Raw genomic sequence first — 10163 nt, 5'->3', positions numbered from 1 at the left:
CCATGGGTCAGTCCATGGATAGTCTTTGGGGAGTGATTTAGTCTCTGGGAGCTCTGGTTGGTTGGCAATGTTGTTCTTATGGGGTTGTAAGCCCCTTCAGCTCTTTCAGTCCTTTCTCTAATTCCTCCAACGGGGGGCCCATTCTCAGTTCAGTGGTTTGCTGCTAGCATTTGCCTTTATATCAAATGTATTTTAATAAGGTAATGCTGAATTACTGCTCTATTTCTCAGAAAAAATTTCAAATTAAATATATCAGGAACAGATTAGAGTACACCATTAAAAATGCACAGTGTAACTACCTAAGATAGACAAGACTAAGAGCTACTGTCAGACCTTCAGCACAGAGCCACCCTGTTACTGAAATTGTACTTGGCCTATCAAGAAAAGCTGTGGACAGCAACAGCAGAGACACAAAACTGTAGTCCTTTCCCAAGAAGAAGATGGAGGCAAATTAACACAAAATTTCTTTTAAGATATTCAAAAATGCAAATCTCTTAGAGAAAATGTCTTCCTTAGGACATGAAGGGGTCATATATGAGATATGAGATATAACAGAACTGTATGTATGCTGTAACCTTTGTGGATATTTGTCTGAATTCTCACCTGAGAGTGAATGAGGAATAGGGCTGGGTCATTGGAGGATGTTAGGTTTTGTGGTATGTATGGCAGTGTCCCTGGGGTTGAGGGGAATAAAGATGGAAAAGTAATTAAAGTGTGTGTGTGTGTGTGTGTGTGTGTGTGTGTGTGTGTGTGATAGAGAAAGAGAGACAGAGACAGAGAGAGAGAACATCAAGATTAATGGAGCTCTGAGTCCATTTTTCTATGGTTCTCCATGCCGTCAACAATCAATCAACTTCAGGAATGCAGCAGATGTGATAACGCACTATACCACAGACTTTGATTTGTTAAATACCACCCCTCCCTTGCCCCTCTCCCTTCAAGCATAGTCCCCAGAGTAGTACAAGCACGGAAGACCCATCTGTTGGGAAGAACCCCTAACACTTTTCCAGGGTAGGATTCTGGCTAGTCTAAAAAGGCCCTTCTTTTAAGGGCTGCAGGAAACTAGACAATGCAACTTTGTGAAATATCAGAGGTGTTTATTTGGAGCAAATTCAGTTCCTGGAGCTGGATGTTTGACCGTGGGAGGAGTTCCACCAATTGCTCCAATTTCTTCCATTGTAGCGCCTTGGCCAAAATGTTTAGTTGTTGGTGGGGTCAATCCAAGGGTTCCATCTGGCATCGTAGTGGCAAGTCCTGGAGGAGCTGGAGTACCAGGTGTTACAGGAGCAGGCATGGCGTCTGTATTCTCTAAGCACATAGCACCTCCCATAGCCATTTGGCCCATCTGTATCTCTTGCTCTCTCGCATCAGGGAAGGTTCTCTTGAATCCTTCCTGCTGTCGCCGCATCTCTTTGTCACAGCGCCTGCGTTCCTCTTCTGCCTGAATTCTGTTTTCGTTTCTGAACCTCTTGGTTATGCAGCTCCTCCATTCTTCCTAGCTCTTCTTGGTGTCTCATCAAATCCTGCCTCATTAACATAACTTGGTGCTCATGGCGTGCTGCCTCCGTCTCCATTTTCAGCTTCTCACGAGCCTCCTTGATGTTCCGGTCCACTTGATCCTACTGTTGCTTCTCCATCTCAGTGATGCCTTCCAGAGCATGGCATACTCATAATCAAAGGACCTAGGCTATGCAAATGTGGGTGGCTGTTCTGTCTCCTTGTGAAATTGCTGGTTTTTTATAACCAGTTTTCTGGAAGTCCCTCTCCATCGTCTGACTGGTCCATAGGCTCCACAGTCACAGGCTGAGGAAATGTGGTTAGCAAGAAGGAGTCTTCACCGCATCTGTCCGTGCAGCTGGCTTGCCTGAGAACTCAACCACGCCTTTCCCTGAGGGCCTCCCTCCGTCATCCACAATGACTACAGCCCTCTCCACCTGGCCAAACACAGAAAAAGCTTCTTCCAGCAGTTCGCTGGACACGTACTGAAGAAGGTTGTGGGCTGTAAGGGATGCACTATGACAAGCAAAGCGTATTCTCAGCTGCTTTCTACAGAGTGGCATTTTGCCCTACTCTACTTTGAAAATTTCCACTAGGGTTCGTGTTCCCAATCGAATAAAGCCAAAGCTTTTATCCTTATGTATGAAAACGTCGCCTGCTTTTCCATATTTCTCAAAAAGTTTCCCCATTTCCTCCTCAGTGATGTCAGCAAAAGATTGCCCACAAAGAGACGAGTGTGATGGCCTTCTCTCCTGGTTTCCTAAAAGTCTTCAAGTCAATAGTCAGGCCTTCATTTTGGCGGCTGGCCTGCTGGCCATTTGCAGGTATTGGTGGGAGTGGGTGTTGCTGCTGCTGCTGCTAATGGTGCTGATGATGGTGGTATTGATGATGTTTCCTTCGAGTATGATTCTGCTTCTCCAAGTTAAAGATTTTATTGCTCTGCATTTTTGCACCCTTGACTTAGATTTGAACACAGCAAAGTGTCTGCCTCCCAGTCCTCTCTAACCCTGCCCACAGTTCTTTGCTCTGAATTTACATATTTCATATAAAATTACAACTTGTGGTTCTATGTTTCTGCCTCACTACTGGGGTGTCAGGACACGGCTTGAAGTGAAACACAGGAGCTAGGCTACATTCGTTTCTCCCTGTTGGGATGCTGGTCTTCTGTAACACAAACATGCTCAGGGGAGACGGAACTTAACCTAAGATAGGGGTCCCAGCCCGTATTTCTCAGGGTGAGAAACAGTGTGGACTGGGGCCAAGGCTGTGATTTTCAAGCTCCTGGGGCACCCAGACTCTGCTGGGAACCATGAAGAATTGAGAACCCATCCCAGAGCTCAAGCAGGGTGGTGGAGGAGTGGGTTCCACTTGTCCAACAAAAACTGATTTCTCCTGTATTGAGCTTGTATCTTACAACTTAGTTTGCTAAATTTTTCAATAATTTTAAAGGAACATTTTTATTCTTTGACCATTGTATACAAATATAAAATGTATCTTGACCATAATCACCCAAAACTTCCCCGGCCATCACTCCATCACTTAACGCATATCTAGTTCCACTTTCATGGTGCGTGTGTGTGTGTGTGTGTGTGTGTGTGTGTGTGTGTGTGTGCGTGTGCATGTGTATAACCATCAAGTTGAATTAATGCTGTCCACGTGGGGTCAAATATAGGCAACACTTTAGGGAGCACACTAAATGACTCAATAATTATTTTTGTAGATTTAATATTCAAGTTTTTGAGACAGAGTCCTTTGCAAGCCAGGCTGACTTTTTTTTAATTTCTTAAAAAATTATGTGGGATTCTTTTTCTTTCTTTCTTTCTTTCTTTCTTTCTTTCTTTCTTTCTTTCTTTTTTAAGATTTATTTATTTATTATATACACTGTAGCTGTCTTCAGACATACCAGAAGAAGGCATCAGATCTCATGACAGATGGTTGTGAGCCACCATGTGGTTGCTGGGATTTGAACTCAGGACCTCTGGAAGAACAGTCAGTGCTCTTAACACAGAGCCATCTCACCAGTTCCAGGCTGACTACTTCTAAATCCATATGTAGAATTATAGTCAACTAAGCTACAGCCAGTCTGCCCATCTCTTTTTAATCTCTCTCTCTCTCTCTCTCTCTCTCTCTCTATATATATATATATATATATATATATATATATATATATATATATATATATATATATACATTTTGACATGGGGTGTTGTGTGTTACAGGCTGGCTTGAACTCTTTCACAGCCAAGGCTGTTCTCTTAAATCCTTATGTAGCCAATACTGATACTCTAGAACTCTTAAAAATCCTGTCTATATCTTTCCCCAAGGCTAGAATTGTAAGCATGTGCCAGAATGCCTGGATTATTATTGTTGCTGTTGTTGTTATTATTATTATTACTACTACTACTACTACTACTACTAAAAATTATTGTGTGTGTAGATGGTGTGTGTATGTACATGTGCAAGTGTGTCACAGCACGTGTGTGGAAGTTAGAGGACAAGTTTTGCAAGCTGAGTCTTCCCTTCACTGTGTGTTTTGAGGATTGGATTCATGTCATCAGGCTTCTAGTCTTGAAGCTCTCTGGCCCCTTTGCAGACTTTATATAAGGATTTTCAGGCAGGCACAGTGATGTCTGTCTATAATTTTAGCACTTGGGAGGCAGAAGTAGTGTGGCTGAAGCAATTTCAGGAAGCCTGGTCTACATGGAGAGTTTCAGACCAGCTAGGGCTACACAGTGAGAAGCTTCGTCAAAAACAAAACTGTTTTGTGTAGTTCTCGTCTGGAAGATCATATCATCTTTGAATAAAGATGACTTCCTTTTTATTCTTTTTCTTTTCAACCTAGATATCTCTTACTTCTTTTTATTGTGCAATGGCCTTGGTCAGAACCTCTAACAGAAAGTTGATTAGAAACGGCAAGAGTGAACTGCCTTTTCTTTCTGCTTTTAGTGGGGAAGGCATATTCAGTTTAGCACCATGAGGTGTGATGTTAACTGTAGGTTTTTGTTTGTTTGATGGTATATGATCTTTGTTTATCAGGCAGAGAAAGCTCCCTTCTGTGTCTAGCTTGTTGAGTGTTTTAGCAGTGAAAGGCAGGTGGATTGTTCTCACACTCTGCTGAGTGCAGTAGAGCACTGCATGTATTTTCTCTTTGTTTCTGAAGGACTAGTCCTTGATTTGATATGTGAAAAGAAGACTGCAGTTTGGAAAAACCCTACTTAATCTGGATGCATACTCTGTGTGCAGATGGTTTAGATTTGCAGCATTTTGTGAGGACTTCTGATTCGTACTCAGAAGGGATGTTTTCTGTCATTATGTCTTTTTTTGGCTTTGGTGTGAAGGCTGCACTAGCCTCAGAGAATGAGTTAGAAAGTACTCCATTCACGAGTACATTATGAACAAAAGGGAGAGGGCTCAAGTTAATTGATTGATAGGATTTTCCAAGAGAGTCTGGGCTTTTCTTTGCTGTATGTTTTCAAAGGACAAGTTCTCTTTACTTGTTACAAGTCTGCTTAAGATTTTTTATTTCTTCTTGAGTTAGTGTTGATAATTTGAATGTTTTGGGATTTGTCTTAGTAAGGATTTTACTGCTGTGAACAGATACCATGACCAAGGCAATTCTTATAAGGACAACATTTAATTGGGGCTAGCTTACAGGTTCAGCGGTTCAGACCATTATCATCATGGTGGGAACATGGCAACATCTAGGCATGCATGGTGCAGGAGGAGCTGAGAGTTCTACATCTTCATCTGAAGGCTGATAATGGAAGACTGACTTCTAAGCAGCTAGGATTCAGGTCTTAAAGCCCATACCCACAGTGACACACCTATTCTAACAAGGCCACACCTCCTAATAGTGCCACTCCCTGGGCCAAGCATATTCAAACCATGACAGGAGTTTTTAATTGCATCCAGGCTATAGAAATACAGTTTTCCAGAGTTGTTTCTTTTAATTTTTTTGTTTGGTTGAGACTGTAACCCATGCTGACCTTTGACCCCTCAGTCATCCTACCTTGATCTCCTCAGTATTAGTGTTAGCTTTTGGGATTCTATTAAGGGCCACACTTGGGAGTTCATAACAAAGTGACCACTCTCTTTAGTTCCTCCTCTTTTCCTGACACATGAGTTTCCCACACTATCCTTTCTTGCTTTCTGTATTTGTCAGTCTGTGTCCCGGTGAGTAGCATGTTGAGCTAATGAACTTAAGATTAGAAGGAATTTATTTTTGCTCATGAATTGCCCCACTGCTTTGAGGCAGTTATGAGCATCTTGACTGGGGTTCATGGCAGAACAAAGCCACTGCTCTGACCCAGCCTAGTGGCAGACATCTAGCCTTATCAGCCTTCGGGGTGCTGAAGCAGGATGATTGCAAGTTTAAGACAGGCCTGGGCTGGGGCTGGGGATTTAGCTCAGTGGTAGAGCACTTACCTAGGAAGCGCAAGGCCCTGGGTTTGGTCCCCAGCTCTGAAAAAAAGAACCAAAAAAAAAAAAAAAAGACAGGCCTGGGCTACAGTGAGACCCAGTATACAACAAAACAAGATCAATAGCAAAACAGAAATGAATAAATAAACAAAACATTTCCTCACCTCACCTGTCAGTTGTAAAAATACTGGTTAAGGTTCCACAGTTCCCAAGGTATGTGACTTAGGTATATCACATTAGTTCTTCCTTTTCAAAGCATATCAGTTCCATAATACTGTCCTGTAGATCAATGTTTCTCAAACTTTCTAAAAGCTGCAACCCTTAATATTGTTCCTTAGGGACTGGTAGGTATATATTTTTCAACTTTCTTTTAATAAGTGTTCAACCTCTCCTCTAGCCCACCATCCAGCAGATGTAGTGGAGGAGAAAAGTTATTAGGACAGGAGGGAAGTGGACCTGCTCAGCAATAGTTCATTTGGGTGAATTTGATCTTCTTAGACAGCAGTTCAGTCCCATAGAAAACACCAAATATGACTTAGCAGCTGCAAACCAGTCCTCTAGGCAGGCAGAAACCAGGCACAAACCAGTAGCTGCATCCCAGTCCTTTCAGCAGGATGACACCAGACAGCTATAATTCAATCCTGAAGAAACTGCCAGGCTCATCAACTGGCCTAATGCGAGGCTGAGGACGCAGCAATCTGTCAATGGAACCTCACAAGCAGTTCTTGGGCAAGTTTCTCTCAATGACAGTATCACCACAAGCTCAGCTCAACAACACTATGTAAGGCAAACCAATACCTGCATGTCGTTAGCATAGAATAGTAAGGCAGAGCAAACCAAACCAACGCTCAGTGCTGTCTCCCACTGTATGTGGGGTCATATTTATATTCCTTCATCAAGTGTCCTTTCATGCATTTGCTAAATCAAAACGTCCTTTCACCTGTGTCTGTTTCAGGAAAACATTCTTTCACACGTTTCTTTAGCAAGACATCCTTTCACCTATGTGCCCCAGCAAAACATCTTTAGACTTTCTAAAGAGAGCTTCCACTTCAGAGACCTGAGTTCAAGTCCCTAGTGCTCTTGTGAAAAGGTAGGTATAACCAAAAACATGCCCATCACTCTGCCACTTTGAGGAGCAGAGACAAGAGGATCCCTTTGACTTCCTGCCTCCTGTTCTTGCTCCAGGTTCAGTCAGAGACCCTCAAGGGAGTGAGGTAGAAAGTGAGAGAGCAGGACATACTCTGAAGGTTGCATGCAGAATAAAGCAAACCTGTCCCATTTAGTAACCTTTTTGGGAAAAACCTCATATTTACCATAATATAGTTATATATAATTGGGTATGCATATAATTAAAAACAGATACATTTTGGGAAGAGACACGTGCAGTAGAAAATGAATGTATGAGATAATCTATCAATCAAAATAAAGAGCCACATAAATCCCCCGAGTCCCCAAGTAACAACTTGTTTTCTTGAGCTCATGAAAGGAAGCTCTGACTAATAATCGACCTTTAGACCTCACTCATGTGGCCTGCTGTCGGTCTTGACAGCATATCTTCATCTTCCTATATTCTACATTTTCTCTTTGCTCCAAGTAAACTTACATTGTTTTCTGTTTTTGTTTTTGTTTTTTGCAAACTTGTGCAAATGTTCATTTTCAGTTCTTTACTAAGGAGACTAAGAACCTGGAAACGGCGACCTGGGCTCATACCACTGATGGCAAAGGTACCTACTGCCAAATATGACAAACTGTGTTCCATCCACAGGGCATACACTGTGTAAGAGAGAACTTATTCCCTCAGCATGTCCTCTGTTTTACACACACACACACACACACACACACACACACACACACACACTCACACACACACACACAGAAACACATACACACAGACACACAAACACACACATACAGACACACACACACAGACACACACAGAGACACACACACAGACACATACACACACAGACACACATACACACACAGACACACATACACACACATACAGACACACACATACACACAAACACACAGACACACATAGTAAATTAAAAATGGGGTGAAATATTCATTACTTGCATTTTTAGCCATTTCAAAGGTACGATTCAGTGCATTTAAGTATATGTATAAGCCATAAAATGTTACTAGTGATTTAATAATAATAATAATAATAATAATAATCTTTCTATCTCTTATTCAATAATATTTCAGTAATATACTTTATGTTAAGATGTTGATACAGTTTTCACTACATATAAATTAAATTATTGTTAGTCTTTTATTATTCTATATAAAGTAATAGTTAAAGGGGAGTGGAAGATCATGTAGTTATTTTTTCACTAATCCATGGCAGATTTTAAGCAACTCCCTTTGTATTTCACATGTTCAGAATGTTGTGACGTCTTACTGTTTCTTTAGGACACTTCTGACTATGTCTACAGAGGATGTTAAGATGACCTCAGCTGCTAACATGGAGCTTCCAGAAAATTCCAGGGTAGAACCAACAAGGTCATATGCCTTGAAGTCACAGTTTAAAAGTCTCCAAAATACTTTTACTTTTCCAGAATCTCAGCACTTGGAAGGTGGAGGCAGGAGGACCAGGATTCCAAGCCATCCCCCACTGCACAGCGAGTTTGTGGCCAGTCTGGGTTACAACTTGCCTCCACGCTAACCCCTTCCCCCACACTAACAAAACAAAGAATCATTTTGCTTCGATGTCTTCTTCATGTTGGCAGGAATTTCATGAGTTTTGATATTGTCACCTCTGGCAGTTGCATGCTGTCAGACTCTGTCTGTAGGCTGCTATCATTGTGGAGAACCTGCTTTGGAATAGGTTAGCTACGAGTGACGGTCAGTGACTGAGGCTGATCAATAGCTCTCATTATCTGTAGTATTTACAGTTATAATCATGTCCGTTTCGTATATCACAATGGCACATATCCTTTTGAACTATAAAAATCATTTACAGAGGTGTATGTTTCGTTGCAGCCAACCCACTCAGGAGCCTGAAGTAAAAGTTACAGCCTACATGCTAGGTTTCAATTATTAATCCCAGGCAGTAAGAGCAACATGATGTTATCTTGATAGTTCATATTATCTCTGGTTAAATAGTAACTGAAATGCAAAATTCATTTATTCTCTGAACACATAATTCTGGTCACTTTTTATTTAGTAAGGACAACATTAAATAATTCAATTCAATAATCCAACCACTACATTAAATAAAGGAGTGTATAAGACAGCATTTACGATTACAAAGCTCTTTCTCTGGAAGGAGAGCAGACAGTAAATTCAAACCACAAGACAAATTCAGATAATGAATGTGGTGATATAAATAAAACACACCCATCGGATCAAAGTGCCTGAAGGGTAAGTTCGTGTTAGGGGCATTGAGAAGGAGGGTTGAGTTAGGAGGCAGCTGTGGGATAGTCAGTGGGAAAGGCTAGGCAGGATGAAAAGCAGCCTCAAAAGCTCTGAACTGAGGAGTTGGTAGCTTAAAAAACAACACAGCCAGCCAGTAGGATCATAGTGGGGATAAAGGACAATGGGGCATGTTGCAGTCATAGAGACAGTTTGAGATAGGTAATAAAAGGAGACCCAGGCAAGAAAAAGATATGAAATATTGATTCAGTCTCTCTCTCTCCTTCTCTCTGTCTGTCTCTTCCCCTCCCTCCCGCAACCCCTCCACCCCCAGGGATTTGAACCTAAGGCCTTACAATGCTCCAGACAAGCATTCTACCTTCAAGCTATATCCCCATCTCTCTTCTTTTTAAGCAATATCTCAATAAATTGCCCAGGCTTCAGGCTATTCCTGTAGTCCAGGCGGGCTTTGAACTTGTGAACATTTGCCTCAGCCTTTGAAGTAACTAGGATTATAGGCCTAGGCCACCTGGCTACATTTGTCATTCTTTCCTAAATCCAAAAGGAAAACAATTAACAAGCTTCAAGAAACACGATAATTTGTAAATTTCAGGAAGTCCCCTGGGATTGCTGTCTGGGAAATAGATTTGGGGCTCCATGTGGGAAACAGGAAGTTTTGAGGCTTTTAGGAAAGATGCCAGCAGCACTGTCAGAACTGGCAGCAACACCATTGACAGAGTTTATCAACTTTATGCTCCATTAGTATAGTGAAGATGATGTAGGTGGCATTCAGGATAGAGGTAACAAGGCAGAGCCTCCGGGCATATGTTTGAACAGTTAAGTCGAAAGAGGGGTGGTTTATTATTGAGGGAAGACAAGGAGAAATA

The 10163-nt window shown here is 41.7% G+C and overlaps 1 pseudogene; it reads right to left on the bottom strand.

The window, feature by feature from the left end:
- Positions 1–1087: 1087 nt before the first annotated feature.
- Positions 1088–2442, bottom strand: Nono-ps10 (non-POU domain containing, octamer-binding, pseudogene 10; annotated as a pseudogene).
- Between the last annotated feature and the right edge of the window lie 7721 nt (positions 2443–10163).

Source organism: Rattus norvegicus, chromosome 4, assembly GCF_021556685.1.
Source record: "Rattus norvegicus strain SHRSP/BbbUtx chromosome 4, alternate assembly SHRSP_T2T, whole genome shotgun sequence".
Taxonomy (NCBI): domain Eukaryota; kingdom Metazoa; phylum Chordata; class Mammalia; order Rodentia; family Muridae; genus Rattus; species Rattus norvegicus.
Note: the sequence above shows the minus strand (reverse complement) of the source record. Positions and strands in the feature narration are given on the sequence as shown.